Source organism: Ptiloglossa arizonensis, chromosome 9 (genome assembly GCF_051014685.1).
Source record: "Ptiloglossa arizonensis isolate GNS036 chromosome 9, iyPtiAriz1_principal, whole genome shotgun sequence".
In the NCBI taxonomy this organism is placed as follows: Eukaryota; Metazoa; Arthropoda; class Insecta; order Hymenoptera; family Colletidae; genus Ptiloglossa; species Ptiloglossa arizonensis.
In genome coordinates, this window is record NC_135056.1 from 13,367,284 (window position 1) to 13,390,305 (window position 23,022).

General features: G+C 44.6%; 1 protein-coding gene across 1 annotated transcript in view; it reads right to left on the reverse strand.

Moving 5' to 3' along the window:
• LOC143150867 (uncharacterized) overlaps positions 1-21,975 on the reverse strand; it is a 373,071-nt gene extending 351,096 nt beyond the window's left edge. The window contains exon 1 of the mRNA XM_076319404.1: positions 21,526-21,975. The gene's annotated coding sequence lies outside the window, so the exon portion shown is untranslated. The remainder of the gene's footprint in view (positions 1-21,525) is intronic.
• Between the last annotated feature and the right edge of the window lie 1,047 nt (positions 21,976-23,022).

Here is a 23,022-nt window from a genome sequence, read left to right on the forward strand (position 1 = left end):
TCAACAACAAAACTACCATCAATATATCTTCGAAGTTATCCACGAATATCGTAGACAAAGACACCGTTAATCGTAGAATAATTTTAAGAAGAATTTTGAAACAAGTCAATTTTCCACTCGTTTCAAACGAGTTCACTTCGACCGTAATTACCACGATTGAAAGTACAGAATGAACAGGACGAACGGAATAAAAAGCGAGATCGTCGTTTCGATCGATTTTTCGAGATTTTCGAGCAGTCTGGTTAGGATCCACGAAAGGTGGAGCAACGAGTGAACCGTGACGTTTGATCGACAAGATCGGCGTCGTTGCGAACGCGGCTATAAACCGCGTTCTCTCCGCTTCGCGGGCCACGGGCTCGTGGAAATTCTGCAGAAGCGAAATTAGATTAACCCGTTGTAACCAGACTGTGCTGAATTGTTCTGCTACCAATTTATAGACGTCCTCCGGAAGCACCGTATTGTCCTCCTATTTCGCCGCGCCCTCTCTGCGGGGATTTACATGGGGTAGACGTTCGTCGTCTCTGAGCATTTTTCACGTCCTCCTGTCGATCCGCTCGTGACACGCGCGAACCACGCTCGACGATCGATTTGTCGATATTCCGTACACTGACATAATTAATCGGTGGAAAAGGTAATACGCGCGTTCTGTGTACCGGAGAATAATGCGTAGAGAATACAGAGAACTGCGAACGTAACGATGTCAATTGAAAATCGAACTGTAAGAGGATTAAAAAACTATATGTACGCGAGCGTTTGTGCGTATTTGAACTATTCGGAACGATAGAGAATCGAGCGTTGAATGTTTAGAACCGTGCAGATAAATGTCTATTTCTAAAGAGCGTAACTCTTTCCAAAGTACGACGAGTGTATCTACGTGTGTGTGTGTATGTGAGAATACATCCGCACGAAACATATCGTCGATCCTTCTGACTGGTATTTAGCATTGGAATTTATTTTTTCTTTCTTACTGATCATTATTCTCGTTTTATATTAACGAACAAATTTGGTTCTTCGAAGGACAACGCGACCTTGACGAACAGCTATTTCGAGGTGTCAAAAATAATTCTCGTGGTGAGCTTCGAGAAAATATGTAGCACGCGTAACAAATCCTCTTTCGTGGTTGTCTTTGAAGTTTTCCCGTTGAAATTTCAACGAAAACTTTGCACACCTTTGTTTTCCAACCACTCGAGGTTTCTTGGATAATTGGTCAATAGATAAGTGAAGTCGGTGTACGTTGGTGGGTTCATGAATGTGTACCTGGTGAACGAAAGCGAACAGATAAAATCGCGGGTAATCTTTTAGATACAGTTTCCTGTCTCGTGGCAAACAACTGCGAGGTATCTCGACTATCAAAGCTGCAACGAACTACAGCTAAATTCTGGAGAGTTTAGAACTTGGACTGTGAGACAAGTTTCTTGCAACAAACACGACGAAAGTGGCTGGAAAAACAGAGTTACCGAATAATGAACGACACTACCGACTAAAATTCGAGCGTTTACCGCTTGGTCTCAAATATTTAATGTTGTTGGGTGCTGCAAACTGATTCGACCAAATACTCCGAGGAATTGAATAAAGTGTACTACAACTGGGAGTAAAATTTTGCGAACAAGTACGATTTAACTTGAACACGTTCCTTACCAAAGATCCAAGCGAGAGGGTGAGAAAAATATCCACCCGTAAACCATGGTGTATTTTTCGTATTTCTGCAAACGTTCACTTCCACGCGTTTAAAACGTAGGAAACACGAACGGTAAGCAAGTTCCACAATATGTCACGGATATACACGACGTCCGGCTGTACGTTCGTGTTCATTTGTTCACGCGTTGAATACATAAAAAAACAAACACTTGACGTTACACGTGCGTGACACCGAGCTCTGAATAGCCAATCTGGACGCCGCACATAGGTACGTGACGTAGCTAGCGGACGTGTTAATATCCACGGACATCCACACCGATGTTACTCGGTGTCAGAGATCCCCAGAATTTCGTTCGAATAATAGACGACGTATGGAAACTCTTTCGGGAGAGATTTATTAACAACGTTTGTTCGAACGTACAACCGAGATCGTAATTGTTTTCTGTTAATTGAAAACTTAACAGTTTCGCAACCTAGTAATCAGCAACAGGGATCGTTATTTATCGTGCCTTAGATTCTTAAGGAACTCGTCGTTACGAATTTGTAGACGTTCTTCGAATCGTAATATTTCTCGAAAAACGCATCGAGAATCGTGCTCCTTTTCTAAAAGTTTGTTCATCTCGGACAAATTTGTACAAAATTCTATCGAACTCCGTTCCGTGTGAATCGTGCATCGAAGACGGAATACAATGGACGAGAACTCGTTCCAGGTGACCGCATTGTCAACGAACGGAAACCGTTCGAAAATCTAGCTCCATCGGTCATAATCCGGATTATTCGAAGAATTTCGTAATTACAAACACAGATTGGCCGCGTTTCGGGGATTTTGTCCGGCCGTGGTAGCGAGTCCAGGCGAATATTCAACGAAGGATACATTTCCCGCGTCTCGATCCACCCACGGAAAATATTCCTCTCCGCGGTATTTCATTTTCCCGCGGCGTGTGGCTCGCCTCGGTTGCGATCCTTGCGACGCTTTCGCGAGCAAAAAAACAAACCCAGCAGAGCTCGTATTCGTTACAATTACGCGTTTACAGAGTTACGGTGTCGCGTCACGTCGAGTCGCGTTTCTTTGTGGGTTCGCCGCGGGACAAAGCAACACGATTCGAGGGGAAGAAATCGTAATTCAGTTGCGCGCGAGTGGTGAAAACGAACCTCTCGACGGACAAAGAACCGCGAAGGAGGAAGAGTATTTAGAGAACGGACGACCTCGTAATTCCGTCGTTCCCCGTGTACCGCTGAGAGTCCGTTAATGGATGTCGATCCTTTCCCGTTGTTTTTAGGATAGGTTCGCGAGCTCAACGGAACCGACCCACCGGGAATCTACTTTCCCGCTGTGTACGCGTTCTGACGAGCTCGATAAGAAAATTAACGTTCCGTGTGTGTCTGGAAACGTTCGGTCGCAGTATTGGTCGCAAATGGTCGGTTACGAGATCAAGGTGTCGTAACGAACAAAATTCGAAACCTCTTCCGTCCTCAATTACAGCTTACACTGTAAACGGAGTACTCGGAATCTGGGAAATTCGGTAGATTCTTACAAACTTGGAGTACTTTGAATGGTATAAAAAAATGTTTAGAGAAAATTGAATTCTTCTCGTTCATCTTTTGCGTATCCAAATATAGAAAATTTACGAATAAGATGAGAAAGATGTATTCTTGAATTCTTTTTAGTTTTCTATTTCAGATTTCGACGGGTTCCAACTACTGACTTGTGCTTCAAATCGTAAACAACGATTCTATCTGTAAGACTACACGACTACACTTTCGTTTCGGTTCTATACGCGAAAGAAACACGAGTCTTCGTAAAGATCATACCCGAACGATTCTCGTGCACTGTTTGGGGATCCTTTCACCGTTATTGCTCGGGAATAAAGTGATTTCATTGGAGTCGACGTCTTCGTGACGCTTAATTTGGGCGGCAATGGCGGGATTACACGCTCTCGAGCGACGTAACTTCGCGCACCGTGACGAGAGAGGGAAAAGAAACGAAGAAAAAGAAAAAAAAAAGAAACCACCGAACAGTTCATCGTAACCCCTGGAAAATCTAATGAAACTCGTATTTCACGCAACACCGTCGCCACCGGTCTTCGCGATCTCTACGCGAACCACCATTATTAAGACTTACGTCGGTTCATTTGGATTCGTTACCAGCTCGGTCGAGACTGCGTGGCGTCCATCTTGTCCATACCCTCGCTACGTGAAATTTTCGACAATCGAGCGTTTGCCACGGGCTCGAACTTTATCCAAGACTCGACTTGAACCGACTTCCCGAAAATTTTGGCAAGCCACCGCGCAATTCAGGGAGCGCGCAATTACAATATGTTCGGCCACGATCGTAAATCGCGCGGGTACTGTTGGCGGTGTCGTAATTAATTGCACCAGTTCGCCTGGAATTTATTGGAAAGCATAATTTATTTACTCGCGAGTACATTAGCGCAGGCAGACTTCTTCGACGCCGCGTTCAATTCAAAATCGTATCGCGTTCCCGCGCGAATGGCGGGCCCGAAAACGGTTCGTTTATACGTTCGAAAACGAGCCCGCTGGGAATTTCGTACGAAGCTCGGTACAATTACGGTACCGACAGAGAGATCGTTCATTTGACAAGTTTGTACGATATTTCGTTGCAAAATTTATATTCGAAAGTATACGTTTGCAGGGCAAAGTCCCTCGTTGTGGACAACGAAATGCTGTTTCGAGCGGACCGGGAGACTGTTGCGTGCCACTGACAAACATGAATTTTCCTAACCCAATTTGCGCGTTACGCAACACAATGATGACGCGTCGTTTATTTACAAATGCGATACAATTGGCTGGAGAATGTTTCTCAAAAAATACACGCTGCTCTTTCGTGGGTTTCCGTGATCCCTCGCGGTGTCACATCGATTCAATTTACTAATTTTTCTTCCTGCCGTTCTCTCGACAAATTCGCAATCTTTAAAACTCCAAGGAACGAGAAATATCGTAGAAATAATAATACGCATCGTTCGAAAGAGAAAGAATATTTATCGGTAAGAGAATTGATAACATTTTCTGGTATTCGTTCTTGTAAACGGTGACTGCGGATGTGTCGAGGAAAATTTACCAACTAAAAACTTCGTTATAATAACGTTCCGACTATACGTACTAAACGGCGGCCATTCTCGTGCATTAAATTTACAGAGAAAGGATGTTCACATTTTAGATAATTCTCCCGAGTAAAACAGTTGCATTCTTTACCTGTCCGTGCCATGTACGGGTCGTATCCCTGGTGGAATCGTGCTGAACTCCAGCGGTAAAAATAGTTCAAGAATAAACATTCTTGAAACTCCTGGAAAGCGAAGTCTAGCGTCTCTTCCATCTGTCTTCGATGATTCGAATACGATGAGAAATCTAGTTATTCCGATTACACTTTAAAGTCCCCAAGTAAGAGTGGATACCAGAATGTAAGATACTTTTACAGTTCGCAATCCGTGGATCGAACAGCACCGACTGAACCTCTGAACCTTGATCCCGAAACCTCTGATCCTTGGTCACGTGTGATTTAATAAAGATAATCCCTACGCGTGTGTTAAAATCTCCTTATAGCACCACGTAACGCAACTCGCGCCCAATATACATACCACGATCACCGAAATGTCCGATCACCAATTTGAAAGAAGAAGAGGGCCCAAATTTTATTGTTTCGACTCGATACTCGTTGTAACATCCCGTCTAGGGTTGCAACGTGCGAGACGATGTCCTCGCAGGTCCTCGTAACAATTTCCCCGGGTGATTATCACGGACTCGTGTTCAATTAATTTTCGAACGCGCGCCGCAAAAAGGCTGCCTTTGTCCGCAACCTTCCCCCGATATACGACACGTCGTGTTATTGGCCACTCGTCCAATCCCTCTAAACTTTAATTGACGTGGACGCGCGCAAGTATTAAACCGCAGGGACGTCAATCACAAAGGGCTCCTCGGCTAGTTACAGCCTCGGTGACACGAACTAGGATCCAATAGGCGGTTACCTGCCCGGACTGTACTTCCGCAAAAGTGGCCCGCCGAGTGTACACTCTCTTGGTCGCATTGATATTCACAAAGTGGTCCCTGTTCAAGCTTAACGCCGATGTCACACCGTGAACGTGTCACCCCGCCTTGTTGTTTCGCACGGAAAGTGTACTTTTGTTAATCAATATGCCGACGGACACCGCGTCTGGGTACCTGGGTAACATCTTGCGTCATAATTGTTTGTTTCACCACTCGATGAACAAGGTACACGTTGGCGGTAAATCGAGGAAGTGAACGCTTTCCCGTTCTTCGATGATTCTTTTGTTATCGATCGATCTGGGAACACAAGAATGGGGGAAAATATATGCTTCTATCTCTAGTGGAAGGGACTGTCTTGTAATTTAGATCGATCAGGCGAGCCTAGTTGCGAATCAACAACGAATCAAACTCTGGGCAAAATAATAGCAAATACGTACTCTAAACACCTGAGAATTTTTTATAATTTTATTCGAAATATTTGTACGTATCTATGACAAGCATTAGATATTTAGATACCAAATCGATATGCGAGGAATATTCTAGTTAGAGTATATACTATGTGTAACGAATACACGAGATTCTTAAGTTTATTACATTCGATTTCGATGGATAAATTACAAACCCGAGTCATCAATTATTTCTAGAAATTTTGAAACAACGAATGAAAATAACGGTCGTAGAATAAATTCCGGTAGCACGGGTGCTGACATTGGTGCTAATTGCAGAATTATCTCCGCGATCCAATGACGCGCGTGTCGTTATTTAAACAGAAAGAAGAGCCACCCGAATAACAAGGCGGACTCGTATGTAATTTATTCCGAAACAATATTTCTCGCAGCTAGAATCGACACTGACGCGTATTTTCGCGTCATTAATAACAAGATTCGTTCTCACGGTATCGTCGACGTAAATCTATCCAGCTTAAACGATAATTTATTTTCGGTGGAAAATCTGCGCGAGCTGCGTACCGGTGACAAATTAATATCTCCGTCATTGTCGTGCTTCGCGTGGCAAGCATCGAGCGTAGTCACGGTACGGTGCCCCAAGAAGGATTGACTTCGTCGATAGCTTCACCGTAGACACCTTGGTCCGTGTTGTATCAATCGATGTCGACCTCGAAGCGAGAACGTAATCGCGTCAACGCTGACGATCCATCGAACGTTTATCCGCTATTATTTCGCGAGATAATTACCCGATTATCGATTCGCGTTTATTCGCGGATAAAAAAATTTCCATCGAAGATTTAATCGATTCAATTATCATTAAAATGATGAATTATCTACGACCAACGTTACACGTTTTCCAATCGGAAGACCGCGCTCTAGCGTCTTGCAAAAACGCGTTAAAATTAAGAAGAGAACGAATCGTGTTCCGATAACCGAACAATATATCTATTTCCGCGATGTTCGATTTCTTCCTTTCGATATCCAGCCTGTTCTCAGGACGCAATAATAAATTTCTTCTTCCCGTTCTTACAACAAACGTCCATCTCCGAGGAATGGAATTAATTACGTAAAGTGATCGCAACGCGACGTACGAATTTTATATTTAATTCAATATCTCCGCGGTTTAATTCGCGAAACGAATGTTAATTTCCCGGTCGCGTCGCGGGAAATATTACAAAAACCCCCGGCCGAAAGTACAGGGTGAGTATGGCGGATAATTTAAATACTCGTTTCGCTAATGGGGAACGAAAGGCAAAGCGTAACGGCTGCAAAATTCCACGCGCTCGCATAACTCGCGGGAGAATTATAAGCAAATCCCTTCCCCGATTGTTATTTAATGAACGGCGGTGAACACGGCGGGCCGAGGGGACGGTGGCGCGAACACACCATGTCAGGATTTGTAAGCAACCAGTCAAAGCGAACGAAACATTCGGTCGAGCTGACGTAGATTACACCGGTTCCTTTGTTTTCCGCCACCGAATCCCTCGTTAATCCGTCAAACTGCCGGATTACTTGGCAATTAAATCCCGCGCGTACGTTTGTAAATGAAGCGTGTAACGCGGCCCTCTCCCCCACCCCTACGTCCGACCAACGCTCGAACCGCCCGGTAAACTTAAACGAGCTAAGTTTAACGGAATGCGCGACGGTATTTCCGCCAAGTTTTTAGCCAAGTTTCTATGGTATCGCGGGAACGTTAAAGCGAGTGTAAATAACGCACGCGTACACAGAGACAGAGAGGGAAAAAAGAGAGAGAAACCGGAGAAGAATGAAAGAAAAGTTCCACCGGAGGGAACGAACGCGTTGAATTAACCGCTCGATATTTATTCCCGGACTTTAATTTTATTTAATCGGTCCTCGCGAGGGCCAACAGGGAAGAGGCCACGGGACTCGCTACTGTAAAAGTATTCGAAACGAGTTCACGGTGCAACGACGTCGATCCCATCGGTTTCCACGGAGAGCAGTGTCGTCGAACCCTTGCCGAGTGTGCTGCACGCGAAATTATTGAGGGCCCTTTGACTTCCGGCAGCGATTTCCATCGCAAAGACCGCGATCGAGTGTTCCGTCACACGTGCGCAAAGCCCGGCCATATTCGCCGTGGCGGTCTTTGTGATGGTTGCCCTATTGACAGCTGTTATAAAGTGTGCTCCGCTTTACGTGTAAACGTTTACTACCAGGGCAAAGGGTTCCGCGTGTCCGAAATGTCGACCGATGCATACGTCGTCGTGGAACGATTAATCCGCGAACGGTGTATTTAACGATGTCTGCTCTTCCGTTTGTCGCGGTAAACAATCACGCGTTTTCTACGGTGTATTTCGCGGTAGATGTTACATCGAAGTGCACACGTGTTCTTTCATTTCGTTCGTTTAGGATACACGCGAAAGCGATTAAACGAGGACCGATCGTTTACAAAAACGAGGACTAATCGTTTACAAAAACGAGGACTAATCGTTTGAAAACGTTACAGTGGAATATGTGAGCTATCTGTTCTTAGCTTTCGTTCAAAGTATATGAAAACGATAAAATGTCGACTAATTATTCTACAGTGCGTGAAAAGATTTGTGATAAAAGTGAAATAATTCTCTGAAAATGTTGCGTTCAAGTATACATAGAAACGTACGAGGTGTTGGTTGAATTCACGCTGTTGGATAAGCAATAACTAAAATGTGGACCAGCAATTTACAATGCGTGGAGAAATACGTGGCGTAACCGAGAAACCAGTTATTCTCCGCGTAAGAATGAATCGGAAATGAAAAATATAATTTTTTAGGGCACGCGTCTACTTGAATAATGTGTCTGACTGTTACACGTAGATTCTACTTGCGTTGGTGTCAATATACGTTGTCAGTAATATGGTATTGTCTGTTTTGTCTAGTTCAAACTGGTTGGAAGGTATTTAAAAAATACAGATTGTACTGTACATAAATATTGATTTAAGTAGAAAGAACGAGCAATGATCAGACACGAATCTTTAATATCGTATTCCCTCCAAAACGAGGAAACCTCGTTGTGAGCAACTTTTCCCACGTTCTCGATCTATTTTCACACAAAGTACAGTTTCTTTCACGATCGTGTCACGGTTGTAAATTAAAGAAGAGGAAAAAACTAAATTAAATATCGAGGAACTGCAAAGTTCAGGTAATTCAAAATATGGAGTATGAAAGCAAAGTGTGTACCAATACGTAATGTATAATATGCCCTATATAAACCATCCTAGAAAAATACGAAGTATTGAAAGTTATGAAAATTGACGTTACATTTCGATTTATTTAAACTGTGTACGTATCTCTTTGTTCGATAGTTCCCCGCTGTGTAATTCAATTCGTTAGTTTCTCCTCCTTTCGTTCGAATTATCGGTTCGTGGCGCAAGAGTGATAAAGAAAAAAAGAATATGTGTACGCGCGCACTTATTGCGTTTAATTAAAAGCATCCCCGGTTAGAACGGTTAAGTAAAAACGAGTTCACGGTTCGTAAGTCCCGCGAACTCAACGCCCGTTATACGAGTTCTTTTAACAAAAAGAACACCACCGATCCATAGAAAGAAGTGCGTTAAAGCGTTCAATAACGTTAAATATTCGAGGCGGGCACAATGGCGCGCTGCGAGAGCAACCTTTTCATACGATCGATTGGATTAAACCGGCCGACCAAGTGAAATTCATGTTTCCCCTTGTTGCAAAGAAACTTGGCTCTCCTATCACTGTTCCGCGGATCACCGCCACATGGAAAACCGGTTTCCCATTTCTCGTTGATTTTATTTGCGCGTTTCGCGTGAATTCGTTACAAAGCGGAAATCGTTGATCGAAAATTAAGCGGAAGCGGTTTCCTGTCGCGAGCGAACAAACAACTTTGTCTTTGCCGCGACCGCCTGAGCGAGTTCTGGTTCGTGGCAATTAACGTTTAATTAGCAATTTTCACCAAACGACATCGACGTCTCTGGTATCGCGCGTCTAATTTACTATAACCGACGAATCGATTTACCAGACGGAAATATGCTAGTGCAAAATGATAGGTGTGTTGATTCCACGTATCGTGAGACCGGTTGCACTTGCACGTGGTGTGTGTCGAGCAATCGAAATAAGATTGAGACACCTAGAAAAAGGTCGAAACATCATCCTTTTTGAGGAATTGATGGCAAAACCTTGACTACGTTCAAGACACGACACGAATTTCTTTATTTAAATTCGACACACGTTATGCTCTTGGTAGATCACCTTTGTGTTACGATAACTGAAAATTATATTCTTATTTCTACGATATTCATGATTTTTGTTTCGACTTCTAAACTGTTCTTACGATACACGTTAGGTGATTTCGTAGACGATAGTCGCGCAACGATGGGACGTGCCACACCTCGAGCACGTCTATATCAGCACTGCTGCATTCATATGATAGATGCGAGGGCTCTATCCCCTACTTTCCATCACAACCGGGGGGACCAACCCGGAATAATTTTTCTATTCGACCTCTCGTCTTTCGAATCATCGAGTACAGGGGACCGAGAGACCCTACTCTCGAAGAATCGCAAGGAAATTTACTCGTGGCTCGTTTTCGCTGCCAGGGTTTAACATAATTCCACCAGGGACCCTTGTTCCCATATATCGGTTCGAATGAGTGACGATCGAGCTCGAAATGTCAATTCCCCCCTATCTAGTGACGTGAAAGGAATAGTAGGATCGCGACGTGGTGGGGTGTTGGGACCAAGGCCCGGAGTTGCGCAGTGGACGTATTTGCGATACGTCAATCGCCATCGAGGAGAGGTTCACTACGTGAAGTGCACGTGATCGTCACAAGTGCAGAAATTTCGTGTCGATGAAACAAGTTCCAAGTGCTCGTCGCGACCAAAGGAACGTTAACATTTCAAACAGGTGACTCTCAAAAATAGCGTGCACCGAGCCACGGTATCATAAATTCAAATGTGGACGATCTTATTAATAAATCTTCCATCGTAAACTCGTCTCGATTCGACTTTCGAGCGTATCTTCACCGAACGTGAATATAACTCGTCCATTGGGTCTAGACTCAGGGATAATAAGGATTAACAGGAAATCGCGAGAAGTTCGAGCGGCGCGACTGTGACGTCGAAACTTCGCGACACGTGTGGGCGTTCTCGAAAGTGTTATGGATAGGAAGTTGCAGAATGTTCCGAAACTCGGTCGCCACTTGCTGTGGCGCATTGACCGCGGTTATGGTGTACGCAGATGAACACGGAGAATTACGGTATCCGATATCCCGTACAGGTGTGCACCTGTGTATAGTTGTATACCGGCTCGGGGAGACATCGAATATTACTTGGAGGGAAACATTTTATTAAAAAAGTTGGTCCACGTGACGTGACCGAAAAAACGATCCAGAAACTGCCTCGAAAATATCCTTGAGCAATTATCGATATCGGGAGAAAGTTTCTGTTCCTCGAATAACGATCCGGAAGCCATTTCACCGCCTTGGAAATTTTCCACATCAATTGTGAACGTCGAGAGAAAATTTCCTGCTCCCGAAGTCATTGAAACACCGATTAAAATGGTACGAGGGAGCGTTGAAGATTATTATTAGCCCCGAATAGTTACATTTCATTCCAGCCAAGAATAATCGGTTCACCGGTACGAAGAGTAATATTTTACATTTTGTTTGTACACAAAACTCGTCGCGTGACTCGGCCGAGTAGCCTTTTACTCGATGTTCGTTAAATTCGTGGCGCGTTTGACGAAATTGGTTCTTCGTTACTTCGCGTCGGTTAACGTGAAATCCGTATGAGATTTCTTGAACGGAAAGTTCGTTAATTGCAAGCTCACGCGAACCCTTCAGTTTCCCGATGCAAAGGGTTCAAATTATAAAGCGGTGCTGGCTTGCGGTTGCGCGAAGTCGATCATAATCGGGGAACAACGCGGAATCGAGGTCGCGTATTCTCGGATCGGGTCGCAAAAATTGCACGAACGCGGAACCCCTAAAAAGCACGAACAGTAGTGGGGGTAGGGGGTAGGGGTAGGGGGTGAAATGAAATTTGTCTGCCGGAACGGTCGACGAATAATGAAACGGTACTTGACTCGAATTTGAAAAAATATTTTAAACACCCTCGACCGTGGAATATGGGTCAACGAAATGGAAAAAAAAAACGAAGAAAAAAATCGCGACCGGCTGTTTCAACAATCGCCGTTAACGAACCCTTTAATCATTTAGCTCTGTACCGAACTGTTCGAGGAGGAGCGTTGGGGCTCTCTCGATTTACTCGTTTTTCGCCACGCACCTTGACATAGGTATTGCTTCCGGTTTATCGAAGTAGAATTTTCGCTCACCGATACGACCCGCGCGCCGCGGAAAGCTTTGTAAACACGATTACGTCCACAGAAATAACGTCCAACTAGAAATAAGCAACCGTGAAGAGATACCGTTTGCAGTTTTATCGATTCTCGGAATTAGAAAACATTAAAATTCTCGTTGCTTCTCTGTTGCGACAATGTTTCACGGTTTCTTGAATTCCGTAGTCTCTTCGTAGACTTTACGCGCAATTTCTCGAGTAATTACTTCGGAAATGTCGTTCGAAGGAGACAAGAACGAAACGCATTAATTGCGCGAGGTATACTATTTAGGGGTGTTCGTTGTAACTTTTGCATCGCGTTTCGGTTAAATGACTATCGTTCGTTGATTTCTTGAAACGTGCGGATATGCACGTTATGTAAATATTTTTATTTTTCGATGAGTTTCGAAAATAGCAATTTTCGAATATTGTTCTTCGTCGAATGAAAGCCGCACGGCACAACAGTTCCATTGACAATGTTCGGTGGCAATGTTTTTCTTCTGTTCGAGGTGGCTTTTGATATAGATATGAAAATCACCTTTGTTATATTTCAAATAGAAATTTATATTTAAATATTTCTCTCTGGTAATAACAATGAAACGTGGTGCAACGACCCCCGATGCAAGCGAATTTAAGCTCATGGAAAATCAATTATGAAAGTATGGTAGTTTCCTATTGGTCAAACTCTTTGTTCTGAGAAAACGCTGCGTTTAATTGTTTTTTAAAATATCGAGGATATTAATCGTCGCATCAGACAACACGTTCAATATCATCGAGTCTTGAACCATCGAATCGAAATTAGGCAACACCTTTCCAATTTCGAACAATGGATATTTATTAATATCGTCTTTTTGAAATTAAAAAATTTGAAAATACTGTTGTAAAATATTACATCGGAATTCGAAACAATAACGAAGGTGTACACGGCCGATTGATTTAAAATTATTCGCACAAACATTCCCAGTCCATGCACAAATTATTTTCCCCAATATTTTTTCGAGAAAACTTCAACAGCTCTCGATATTTTTCGGCAAAATTTAATTTCTTCTCTAGAAAAGCGCGCCATATCTAAACAAATAAACAGTTTAAAAAATCCCTATATCCGCAGCAACATCGAGTTTCATCCAATTTTTAAAAATTCCAATTCCATTCGAGTCTGACCATCAGAACCAGAGAAGTTCGCCCCATCGTGCATCGAGAAAATTCTACTAACGGAGAAGAAGAAAAAATCTCCCGACTTATTGCTCAAAGTACATATTTTCAATATATACATACACACAATGTGCCCCATCTAACTTGACCGAAATATCTCACTCGTTACCAATGCCGGAGAAAAATTCAAACGAAGAGATTACTCGTTCAGAAAGAGTCACTTTTCTCGTGGTTATATTTGATTCCGCAATATATCGCAAAAAAGATTCCCGAACCATTAAAATTCTCGCAAACCTGTCCGTGACGCGGCTCGTTCGCGGTCCACGGCCGACAATATTTCTCGAAATCGTTTCGTCGAGTCCTCGAATCAGGAACGGATTACACACGACCAGTCGTATTCGTATTTTATTCCAGACCGTAACCGCGTATCTTTAAACTATTGCTCCGATTGGCTATTGATTCGCGATCGGTCCCGAACGACGTAGCCGGCTAATGCGTCCCCGGAGTTTACGCGGATACCTCGAATCGATGTCTCATCTAGTCACGTTCTCGGCAACGAATAGGGGGAATGGAAAAAAAAAAGAAAGAAAAAAGAAAAAAGAAAAAAAAGACACGGTACGTGGGGGTCGGAGAGGGGAGTGGAAGGACGCCGGGGGACGTCCCTCGTTTTTCCGACAGTTTTTAATCGATGCACCCAATTACACACGGTTGCATCGCTGTGTTTCGCAGCTAATTTCTCGTTATCGTCCCGGATAAAAGCGGGTTGCCAGGCCCGATTAACGCACGGAATTGCGCGGATCGGAGCATTAACCGCGCGACTGTATAAACTGCGTTTATTCCCATCGTTAGAGGACGCGGGGGCTTAAAAGCTTATGATCGACGTTTCTCGCTCGGGTTCATTTCCCCCCCTGTGAAATCATTTTTTTTTTTGTTTTTTTTTTTTTTTTTATTTTTTATCCACTTTTTCTTCATCGCTCCAAATTTTTCGTTCGCGACCCGACCCGAGCGAATCTACGAGATTTCGCCGCGCGGCTAAAGACACTCGATGGCAAGTAGAAGGACAATATTTGATCCCACGATTGTAGCTATTAGAGCCACGGAACGATAAGTAGAAAAATAATATTCGATTGTACGATTCCAGCTATTAGAGACGGTTAATGACGAGTAGAAGAATAATATTTGATTGCGCAATTGTGGCTATTAGAGGCTACGGGACGACAAGTAGGAAAATAATATTCGATCGCCCGGTCAGGTAGAATATAAATCCAAGGTGTTGCAGAATATAGTTACCGTTGTACCATCGAGTACGAAGATTAGTTTCGCGAGTGGAAATTACGAATCCGGGGCGCGAAACGAGAATAGACACGTTTGAAATAAATCGCGAGGCAACGGATCGAATTACGGGATGTATAATTTTACAAACGGTGACAACAAGTATTCGCGAATTCTAAAAGAAGACCGTTGTCGAGGTAAAATTACGGGTAGTCGACACACTACGGGGACGAAGTATCGATCCGATGCTTTTGTCTTCGCGAGCAACGGAAAGATGGAATAAAATTGTGTTACGCAGAAGTACACGGCAAAGTGTACAAGTAAACACGAGTACACGGTTACCAGGAGTACCGTTACCAACATAACCGAGACCAGGTTACGGTTTGAGGAAGATTCGCGCGAGTGTGTTGTTACTTCCTTTTAATTTTCACGGTACAGAGAGGCTTCTACTGCTAAAGGAATGATCTACGTACCTCTTAAAAGATTGTACGGAGGTGTAACTGCATACTTTTAAAGTTCCCGGTAATCCGAAGAAGTTTCGTTCCAAGAATTTTTAAAGTAACGCACACTAGAAAGTTACCGGGATACATATTTTCTTGGAGCGTAGGTTGCGAAAAACGTCCAACAATGGACGATCTGCTGTCCCTCGTGCTTTTTCCTCGCTCTCAACCATTACCTCCTTTTTCGTGTTCTAGTTCTCTAGGTCAGTCGCTGTTGTGCATCCGTCGCGACTTTTCGCACGTTACTTTGAAAATTCTTGAAGTCGTACCGATCGATGAAAACACATTCAAGACGAACAATTTAAATGATCGATGTTGAACTATTGTCGAGAATCTATAATTTACAGATTTCGAATTTCTTTCTAAACGCAAAAGAAAGAATTATTGCGTATGGTGAAATTTAAACAAAAGTACAACCTTCAGAAATCGGTGATACAGCGCAAAAAAAAAAGTTCGAAACGGTGCAAGAATAATAGAAACTCGAAAAAATGGCGCAAATAAAGGAAAACGTACGAACGATTTATAGGGCGAGTCGGAATTTATTGCTCTTGAAATCCCTTTAAAAAAATAGTTAGTAAATTATTGGTCAGATTGTCGGATGGCGCAGTCATTTGCCTTTCAAACGAGCGCGAGAGCATTAACGTGCGATGATTTTTAACGATGTTATAGCCATTACAGTAGCGCAGACTACTCGTCTGACCATAGACAAGGTAATATTACTTGTCTGGCGATAGACGGTGCCATACTACTTGTCTGACCAGAGACAGGGGTAATACTATTTTTCTGACCACAGACGGGAATAATACTACTTGTCTGACCGTATACAGAGTAATACTACTTATCTGGCCATAGACGGAGGCGTAATACTTGTCTGACCACAGACGGGGAGCGCAATACTTGTCTGACCATAGACGGGGATAATACTCCTTGTCTGATCATAGACGGAGATAATACTACTTGTCTGGCCATATACGTGGCTAATACTACTTGAGTGGCCATATACAGCATAATACTACTTATCTGACCATAGACGGGGGCGTAATACTTGTCTGGCCATAGACGGGATAATACTACTTGCAGTGTTCGAGTAGTATGACTCGTCTGTGGTAAGACGCGTAGTACGACCCCCGTGTACGGCCCTAAAAATGGTATTACATCCGTCTATGGTCAGACAAGTGGAAATGCGAGTGTACAGTCAGGCAATTATGGATCTATGGTCAGACAAGTAAGCATGCGTGTGTATGATCAGACAAGTTGAAATGCGGTTGTATGGTCAGAAATTTGACCTCAAAAGCTTGTAATCCGGCCACGAATTTTTTTCATTGCTGATGTCAACAATTTGTCGTCAATAACCGTATGAATGTAATCATTTGCGAAGTTCGTGATTCATGATATTTATCGCGTTACCGAAAGAATGGAGCGTTGTGCCCGCGAGCCACGCTCGTTTTCCCGAGGACAGCACGCGTCGCTGGAACCGTGTCTGTTCCGGCCACCGTTTTCCTTACGGGGACAACTTAACGCTGTCAGCTCGACAAAAGCATCTTTAATTCTCCCGACCGCCTAATCTCCACGAATAAAAAAAGAGAACCGCTGTCTGGAATTCAAGGCGCCCGTAGGAGTCAGAAAAATTAAACGACTTTCGAGACTCTTCTCGACAAAAGTACTAAACGTATCAATTTCAAACATCGAGCACATACTTGCCCATATTTTGTCAAAATACCAAGAACGCTTTCAAACACAATCAATTAATTTTTCATCCTATTTTGGTTTAACAAAAATTGATATTTACATATCCTGAGCCAAAAAGTCGGAAGAATTCTTATTCCGCGTAAACGCGGTTATCGCCCGAATTGCAGAGAAAATTGTAAATTCGAAGAAATTACAGCACCTCGTAGGTAGGATACGACTCGTTCGCGAAATTTTATTGCTTCTCGGAGTCGTAAAAAAAACTTTTACCGATATCGAATTTACTTCGATTCAAACGACAGAGAAACGTTTACTTTATAGGTGTGTGGAAACTTCGTGGCAATCGATTTCCGAGATATACCCGTCTGCCTGCTCGAAAAATGTTAATTCGAGCGTGTTAATTCTTCGAATTCGCCCGCAATCATTGCGATACGGTGGCCACAAGGCGTGAAACGTTCGGGGAAAAAATTGAAAAAAAAAAAAAAAAAACACCCCCGATATTTTTATCCCGGAACTGGACGGATCCGTTGGGGCGGGAAAATATTTTTCCGCTAAACGCTGTCGCTTTTTGACGATATCACGGTTCTCCATAAAAACGTCACAACGGCGTCAATTCGCGCGCTAAACGAGCCAACGGAACGATAACAACGGAGAATTTCATTTCGAACAGGGCGCCTCGTGATTCTGCGTCACGCTCCCGGCGTGTAAAATTCTCTGTTCGCGTTCGTGTTACACGAAAAGAAACACTTGCTCGGCAAGCTTATCCGTGGAATCTGGCCACCGCGTAAAACCGCGATTATTCGCTTCCGGTCGCGGAACAGGTTACCGCGCGTAATTAACGAGCGAACCTTAACTTCGTTCGAGCCGTGTCAAGTGACACTGATCAGGCTAATCGGATCAATACGAAAGATTATTAACGACCGACACGGACGTAGCTGGGAATTATCCGTTTCTTTTCCATCGGTTCTCCGTTCTTCGCTCCCACGCTTCCGCGTATCCCGATCGGTACCTTTTATTAATTTTTCCACCGTAACGGAAATCGACCAGCTCCTGTTGCACCCGTACTCTTAAAGGAATTGCCTCGCGTCGCGGTAAAAATAGAAAGGAAAATTATTCTTTCGCTTTCAAAACCGTAGAATTTCAAAGCTCCACCGAGCGCAGTCGTTTAATCGATTTTTGTATTTTTCTTTTCAACTTTTTCCAGATGATATTTCCAGACGAAAGATACACTTGCGCGGTACGATAATCTGCATTTTTGGCTCGCGATTGTCGCACCAGGTGCAGTTGCGCGCATCGATTTCCAATAACGTTTTCGACGCGGAATTAAGGAATCGCGTTAACAATTCCGATCGTTGATTATGGTTCCCTAATCATTGGTGCGAGTTGAATACAAAAATTCGCGTAACGTCTTTCGAGGTGTGTAGATCGAGCACGAAAAATTTCAATTCGATGCGTCGTGTACCGTTGCCGGAAAAAAATCCCAAAGATCTCAATTTTTCGAGAGACAAAGCAACTCCTTGGAAAGATTCCGCGAAGACGCGAACTCGAGGCGGGAAACGCGCGGCCCTCCGCGGAAAATTTCGTTAACGGGTTTCCGAGAGACAGCCGCAGGGAAATCGTTGCAATTTTACGGATAATTTGCCGGTGCTCGCGACGTCTTTCCGTTTGAAATATGAACGCGAATTACCGCGGGGCGAATTAAGTCGGCAAAGGAAAATTAACGCAGACCGGCTGACTCGGTTTCGTGTTAATCGTAACCCCCGTCTTTCGTCTCTCACTTCAGCTTCCGTGTTTTTCCACTTTCGATCCAATTCTCGATTTCAATAACCGCGATAACACCGCGAGTGAACTCCGCTCGCGTCTTTCGCGGCGTTTCCTTCGACGCGGATCCCCCACGTTGCGCGCGCGCACGCCTCGCGACGTTTTAAATAATTCTTCCGGTGTTTGCACGAACGTCGCGACGCTCTAAATAATTCTTGCCGTGTTTGCGGGAACACGGACCACGGCCGAACGATCCGTTCGCATTTTACGCGTTTACAATTGCCGGTGAGCGCTCGTGAATAAATGTCGCGTACACCGAGTTGCATCGCGCGAGTTATCTCGCCTGGCGGTGAAAAAACAAAAGGAATTCAATATTCGGACAGATTTCGAGAGACCGTCGATAAACTTCTTCGTTAAAATGTGCAACAACGAGACCATCGCGGAGAAGAGGGAAACGGTTAATTGATTTTAACTAATGGATACTTATGGGACACTTTTAAGCGTTGGCAGGTTCTCCACGTTTATTTATTTCGCGTGAAGATGAGAGAAGAGACAATTCGATATATATCAAATATCGATGGTCGTTTCCATCGACCATCTTCGTTAAAATGTACAATAAATTAACCGATCAGAGAGAAGATAAATACTCGATGAATTATTTTTAACCATTTGATACCTGCTCCGGTATACTTTAAGGCGTTGATTGTCCTCTGCGCTTTTTGTTCCACGCGAAGATAAGAAGCGAAATAATTCGATATTCAAATTTCGATCGACCGTCTCCGTTAAAATATACAATACCGAGACGCGACCGCGAAGAAGAGGGAAAGTGAGCGAATTATTTTGCAAGTATTTGATACTTACCTCGGGTTATTGAGCGTCGTGATTCCTCGGGTAACGGCCACGTGACGCTTGAACACTACTTTTCCGTAAATCGCCTAATCGTTTCGGCGAGTTTTCCCCGCGAACACGCGGTCCCCCGTTGCACACGAGTCAACGTACCCGTAATTTCGTGCCCGCGGATCGCGTTAACGCGTCTAATTATTATTATTATTTACGAGGGGTTCCGCGTGTTTATTCGCCAGCGCGGTAGGGATTTTCCGCGGCGATTTTAATAACAAACCGGTCGGATTTTAAAATCGTTGAATTATACCGTCAAAGTTCCGGTGTTATTGTTAATTAATTGATCGTTACACGGTTTACTTACGCAAATTGGTGCGCATTATGAGAATATTTAATATGCAATTTTCGTCGCCCCGGCGCCGGCAAATCGTTTAAAGCGCAATTTTGTCGGCCGGCCCGCTCCTACCCCCCTCCCCCCTATCCCCCATCCGGCGTAAATATTCATGTAATTTTGATGCACTCCATTTAATGCGGCGCGATTAAAAATCATTTAACGAGACGGATTTTCAACCGGGGCGCGATAATTACGCGGTCCGCGGGCGCGTGAAACGCATCGTCGCGCGTGTACCGCCCCCGAAATAAATATTACGGACCGATACGAGGAAACGCTCGCCCGATCGCTTCGTTCTTTTCCATCGAAGAGTTTCCCGTTTAAGAAAACTCGGGACGGTGGAACGCGAAACGTTGTGGCAACTTTCGTCTTCGGTTCGCGAAACTTTTACCACCCCCGTTCACCCTTCTTCCCATAATTGTTATAAAAATCCGTCGATCGTTATTATTGGTCGGCGGAGACCGAGCCCCCGGGCCGTGAGCTCGAAGTTGAAAACTCCGAGAACCGTGTACCGTTTGCGAAATCGAGCGTCGAGTTTACCGAAGAAAAACACCGGCCGATCGAACGAACAGAAATCGGAACTAAAATACGCGTGGGAAATCGCATCGATGACGATCGCGCGACTCGATGCGACGCGTGACTTTTCGATCGTTTCTCCTCAAGCTCGACACACGCGCGTTTTTCACGGTTGCGCGTACTTTTTTGATCTTTCGATCGAAAGCAAGGAAAACGATGCTACGATCGCGATGGAAAAAATCGCACCAAGGTATCCGACGATCGACACGCGCGATCTTTTCCGTTTCGATCGTATGTCAAATTGTTTTCCGTTGCTTTCGATTAGAAGAACAACACCCGATGCGAACGTATAACTTTTCACCGGTACGATCGTTTCCCTTTATAAATCGAAACCAATTCGAAGGGACACGCGATCGTAACGGAGAATATCACACGTACGGTTAGTCCCCGAGGATACGCCACACGCAACGTAAAATCGCGCGTCCGCATCGAGCTTCGTTTCTCCGATTGGGAACAACCGAGAGAATCGATCGTGCGTCGAAAAGTCGCTCGTCAGCGCCGAGGTGGCAGCGTTTGTTTTACGCGATGAGTATCCGCGCGACCGATCTCGAAATAGCGCAACTACGCGAGAGATCGAACACAGTTTCGGTGGGGAAGCCGTGGGCGTAATCGCGCGTTAAAAATGTTCTCGAATTATACCGCAGCCGCCGCGGTGGGTGCACCGATGGCAGTGAACTTTGCGTCGCGGACGCCACCGGCGCGCATCGTGGACGCAACCGGGCGCCCGTGATGCGAAAATTATGTTTGCATAATTTTCAATTTTGGTAGCGGCCCCCGGCGGTTCGAGAGCGTCCCCGGCAACCCGGTTGCAAAGATTCGCTCGATCGCCGGAACGAGAAAAAAAAAAAAAAAAGAAAGAAAGAAAAACTGACAATTAACGACCGATTGATCGCGTTCTCGAGCGATCTTTGTTTCTCTCGCCCTTATTTCGCGCGCCGATCGTGCTCGCGGTCTCCTATCTCGGGCACTCACAATCAACACATCCTCAACACCACGAACGAGCGACGAAAGAAAAAACATCGACTCGTCTCAGAATCCATCGTGAGCTCCCATCGTCGATTCACGATGGAATCGATCCGCCGGATGAAATTCACGCGCGTAAGAACAACAGAGAAATTTTCGTATTCACCGATTCTCCTTCGAACTACTCGGTCCGCGCACTCGGATACGACGTTCGCGCGTGAACTTGCGACGATACGCGGTAAATTTTTTTCTCTTCTTTTTTTTGGAAAACTTCTCGAAGAGTGTGTATATTTATTTATTTTTTTTTTCCTTTTCTTCGTCGCGCACCAAAAGAATCCCGTGCGCGAGTTTCTCGTCGCCGGGTGGTCGCGACGCGCGACGCGCGACTCGAGTTATCAGTTCGTAACGTCGCTCTCGTGCGCCCTCGTTCCACCTCTTAGTGCGGATCGCGGGAACGAAGGGCGTCGCGACGCGAATTGCACTGACTCTCGCAGATTCTCCGTTTCCCGCAGAAGCTTCGAACGCCGCCCCCCACCCCTCCCTTACCCTCTCCGCGTACTCTCGCCCCCTCCCTGGCTCCGTTTGGCCTTGCTCGACGGAACCGCTACCCCTCTTTTGGCCACCCCGTTAGGTGCTCGCCTTGCGCAAGCGCCAGAGCTTTTGTGCGGACTCTGCCCTATCCTAATTCATATCCGCGTAAGTACGGTTACGTCCAGGCGGCAGGACAACGAAAATTTCTCGTTTTACCACATCGTCTTGCGGTTTTCACGGATTACGAGCCACCGGGGTTTGGGGCGCGCCTTTTTTACGGTCCCTCCGTGTAAAATGCCCTCCAACCACCCAACCCCGCCCCCCGTTCCGGTGGCAATTGCAACGACTCTCTATCCGTCTCGTTCTCTGTCCGTCCTTTCTGCCTTCTTTCCGCGTTTCGGTGTTTCTTCGCGCGAAGAACAGTCCTTGGTCTTTTTTACATTTTTCCGTATTTCTGTTTCGCGGGGATACACGGATACGGATGAGAGGAGTGGAAACTTTTCAATTCTCGTTCGCAACGCGGCTAAACATTGCTCGTTAGACGACAACGGGATCGTGAAAAATTCATGAATCCTATTCGGAATCTAACAGGAGCCGACAAAGCGCCTAAACGAAGATTAACATAAATTACACTCCGCGGAATATTAATAAGAAAGTATTACCTGGAACGAGCTCCACGCTCGAGTCCATTAGGTGCACCGAACGAAGTTAATAATTCCGGACATATAAACTCTCCGAGCCAATAATGCTGCGGAAATTCCAATACCGTTAGAAAATAATCGAAAACGTCTCGTGATTCCGTTCCGAGTTCAATTTCGATACCTTTGACGCTATTTATAGCCAAAGAAATGATGCATTCGCGCAGAGCGAAGCTACCAAAGTTATATTTAAGAATCAAACGGGAATCTCCACGGAAGGAAAATATTTTTCTCCGCCCGTTGCGAAAAGTTCTTCGTTGGCCCTATTTAAATTACA